We start from the raw sequence: 4,777 nt of genomic DNA on the forward strand, positions 1-4,777 counted from the left end.
GAGTTGATTTCTGGCCTATTATCTTATTTCTGAAATGATAATGAATAATGTTTGCAGTTGAATTAAAAGTGAAAGACCAAAATGTGTTTTATTCGGATTGAGCACATCCTCCTGTTTTCTCAGTTGCTATTGACAATCTCACTCCCCTCGCACCAGAACCTGTACCAGAGAGTGTTACAGAAAAGGCAGAATGGTCAGCTGCAGCTGGTCACCTGACCGGTCACTGGACCCAAAGGTTAACTCTCCACTCTGCTGATTTTTCCAGAAATTTCTGTTTTTGTTCCTGATTTCCCAGCATTTGCAGATGTTTCATTTTTGAATATTGATCTTGTCTGTTGCAGAGGAGTGTATTGATGAGTTTGGAGAGTTTTGAATATTGCAACTTAGACCACAAATCAGCCATAATCTATTGAATGGCAGAGCAGGGTTGAAGGGCTGAATGGCTTCCTCCTGTTCCAATGAAAGTCATCCATCTGCAGCTTGTGGTAACATTTCCCCTCAATGCTCACTTCACATCCATGTTTAACACACTGTTACTGACTGAACAAACCTCCTGTGTTTGAACTAAACCTGCTCATGTTAAGTGGTTCCCTCTACTGCCACCCAGATTTAACTCTCATCATGGAATGCTGTCGCGTGTTACTGCGGGAATGCCGACAAGGACTAATCCTGGAGTCTGTATCCCCTGGGATCCAAAAAACCCATTTATTTCCTTCTTCCTATTTCATTCTGGCATTGAACTCTCGGTTTCAATCCATTCTCCTGTCATGCTCTTCAACATGTCCATGGAGGTGGACTAGAGGCAGCTGGCACCTGAGATTGTGGGGGGAGGCAGATTCAATCAGGGATTTGGGTAAACACTGAGACGATGACATATCCATCTGATTGTTGACTCAGACAGATCGGCAGAAAGAAAGATGCACATTTAGATAGCACCTTTGATGACCTGGGGCAATGAAACATGCTTCCATCCCAATGATTTCAACCTCAATTCTCTGAAAACACAGACACAAAGCTTCCTACTTGTACCAGGTTGTCTCTCAGCCTCCTCTTTTCTTAAGTAAAGAGTTTTAAGCTGTTAAGCCTTACCTGATGATTATAAATTCTGCTTTCTGTCAGATTTGTGACTGAACATTTATTTTCCTGTTGTGGGTGATGCTAGTAGCAGAAACAGTTTCTGACTTGTGACGGGTTTCAGTTGGAATATTTATATTTACACATTCATTCCCACCCTCACATACAGTGTGAAATTGATGTAAAACAGAAGGAAAAGATTGAGTGAGCACCCACAGAAACACAAAAGGCAGCATGTGTACTTGATTTGAATGAACCTGGGCTTAGGAAATTGTGACAACAATCACAAGTAGTTAGAATTACAGAATCCCTTAGGCGCATAAAGAGACTATTTGGTCCATCGAGTCTGCCATGACTTGCTGTCCCACCCTACCTCCATAACCCCACATTTAGCATAGCTAACCCAACCCACCTAACCTACACACTACAGGCCATGTTAGCACGGCCAATCCATCAAACCTGCACATCTGTGAGAGGGTCACATACTATGTCTAAGTGCTCAGGATTGTGGATGAAGGCTCACAAATACTTGACTCTGACGCAAATCCTCTTTTTTTTTCAAAATAAAATCTGGGGGAAACTGCAGCCAGAAAGATTTTCGATTATCTCATCAGGAAGAGAATTCAAAACTCGCGCCATTGACCCAGGGGGCGCAGTTAAGTCACAGAGGTGTGGGAACCATCAGAAATGTAACAAGTTGTGAGCAGGGTGGGAGTGAGACAAGGACAAAAAGGCAGTCTGTCACACGGGGGAAGGCAGGAGAGATTAAATTGCAGAAATGGTAGTCCCTCAAGGACTACCTCAAGGAATGGAGTTAGGGCTGGGAAAGAAACCAGGAAACAAGGTGAGCAGCTGTCAAAGAAATACATTGAAGAAACAGAGTATAACAACATAGAGGGCAGAGTACGCTGTCTGAAATTGTTGCTCTCATTGGTGAGTACAGAACGCTGTAAAGCCTGGGTCATTCTATTACAGCCAACACATGCAGGATGGGCCAAGTGGCCTCAATCTGTGCTGTAACTTTCTGATAAATTTATTCTGACATTTGGAATTCAGGTTGGATGATGTTCATAAATTCTCAAATTGGACTTGACTTTAATATTCTGGAGAATTGTCAAATAAATCACAATGATCCTATTCTGCAGACGTTAATCCGCAGCCCTGCGTGCTCCAGCATTTCAGTCACATCCATATCCTTTTATTCTATTGTGATGCTGGTTACTGCCTCTGCCCCACCCCATCAGTGAGTTCCTGCTCCCCACCATCTCTGAGTGAAATGAATTCTTCCCTCCCCTTCTTTCCGAGAATTAGTTTCAACCTAAAACCTCCAGTTAGTGACCTCTCAGTTAATGAATAGCTCCTTCCTATCCACTTGATCTGGATTCCTCAGCATTTTATCACTTCAATTAAATCTCAGCTCATCCTCCTCGGAAATCATCCCCAGCCTATCCAACCTTCCCTCAGAGCAAAAACTTTCCAATTGTAGAAACATTCTGATCAATCTCTTCTGTACTCGCTCTGGTGTGATCACATTAACCCTGGAATGTGGGGATCAGAAGTGTGTGCAGTACTTTAACCGCAGTCAAACGAGTGTTCCTGACATTTCCCACGTCGCTTCTGTGTCCTGTGGTTGTCGCTTACACAAGAAGTTTCTTGGATTTCCCACATGGAACTGGATGTGCACTCCATGGGGCTGGGATTCCCTACCATGTGTTTATTTGTTAACTAATCCTAAATTAACTTCAGATTAAAACAAGATTATCAGCTACCCACCAATCAACTTCTTCCATTATACTCAAGTCGCCATACTTTTTAAAATCACTTTAAAATTATTACTATCTAAACACAACTGGCTTTAATTTGCTGATCAAGTATTCAGATGTCTGCACGGTTACAATCACTTGAAGATTATCTTTACCTTCAGCTACATTTGGCGAATTGAACACTGATTGTAAATATATGAATATCAAACTGACTTGAGTTTTATGATAATTAATCCAGTCTGACATTCTTATTTGTTAATATCTTGAAGAGAACTGTCCTCAGAACTCCACCTGTGCTCTGAATTCATTCACAACTGGATGTGGCTGGGGACTGCAAATCTTAGATCTGTTCTGTTGTTTCCCGGATTGCTTCACTCTGTCTATCACTTGCTGCTTATGCTGTTTGGAACACAAGTAGTCCTCTTTGGTAACTTCATCAGGTTAACACCTCATTTTAGGTAGTCATGCTGCTGTTACTGACATGCCCTCCTGAATTCTCTCAGTTGAATGAGGATTGATCCTCTGGTTTGATGGTAAGAGGTAAGTTGGGGAATATGCGGGGCCATGGTTTTGTTAGAGTACAATTCTACTACTGTTGTTGGAAGGAAAGAGCTAAACTCTTACACTGTTGGCCCCATATACTACATGCAGTATCACAAACACTGATAGGTCAAGACATGAAATACGAGCAACACTGTACCATGATGCAGGATCACAACTGCAGCAAGGGGAGTTTAAGATCCAACTTGACATAGGAGTTGGGAAAGAAGCAGCTGATCAGATTGTCTCATTCATAGTCACAAAGAGGCTCTGTGAGATTATTGTATTGTTGGAGGTGAGGGTGGAGGAGGTTGGGGAGATGGAGAGCCCTTCAAAAGAAAGTAATTTGCCTGAGCGTTGTGAGATAGAATTGATTGCCATGCATTTAACAGAAAGCTAATTGAAACTGGTTTTATCCCCAAAAGATAACAAGACTGATGATGCTTCCAATCATCACCAGAAACAAACCCCAGAATACATGGTTCAGAGATGGATGTCAATAGCCAATCAACATCCAACTCCTGCAATCATTGAGCAAACTTATGTGTGATTACCCAGTTCTGATGACCCAGAAAATCGCTGTTCACTCTGTGCAGATGGACAGTGATGTGGGGAAGTACTGGCCAAGTGGTATTGTCGCGAGACAGTTAATCTAAAACTCCAGATAGTGTTCTGGAGACCAGGGTTCAATGCCTGCTGCAGCAGATGGGGGAATTTTAATTCAATAAAAATAAACTTGTGAATTTAGAGTCTAATGATGACCATTAATCGATTGTCAGAAAAACCCATCTGGTTCACTAATGCCCTTTCAGGAAGGAAGCTGCCATCCTTACCTGGTCTGGCCAACATTGTGACCTCAGACCCAAAGCAATGTGGTTGACTCTTACCTGCCCTCTGGGCAATTAGGGATGGGCAGTAAATGCTGCCCGGCCGGCGACACCCTCATCCTGTGAATAAATAAAGGAAAATAAAAATCTGTATCCAGAATGAATCTGTACATGTTCAACAATGTTGTGAACATTTCCAAAGCTAAGATCTCTATGTGCACAACTTTATGAGCTGCCAAAACCATTGTTCATTACTTGGCGTGAAAAAGAGAAAAAAATCTTCAACTGTGGCGATCAGTAAATTGACTGGTGTCTCAGCAGGATAGATGCCTGAGTGAATTCCTTCCCCACCACCCCTCCCCCCCCACATACACACATGCACACAGAGCAGGTGAACAGCTCCCCAGTCTGACTGGTTTGGCCAGTTTCCAGGTGGGATGGGTAAATAATTCGCTTCTGGCATTCCTCACATTTCCAGAGTCGATCCCTAGTGCGGCTGCACTGGCGTTTTGCCATTTCAGATAAATGCTAGCAGACTGTTACACACACCGTTAGCCTGCCCCCAGCCCACCC

The sequence above is a fragment of the Chiloscyllium plagiosum genome, unplaced genomic scaffold (genome assembly GCF_037043375.1).
Source record: "Chiloscyllium plagiosum isolate Xiang-an unplaced genomic scaffold, Cpla_swu_hap1 HiC_scaffold_36, whole genome shotgun sequence".
Lineage (NCBI taxonomy): Eukaryota > Metazoa > Chordata > Chondrichthyes > Orectolobiformes > Hemiscylliidae > Chiloscyllium > Chiloscyllium plagiosum.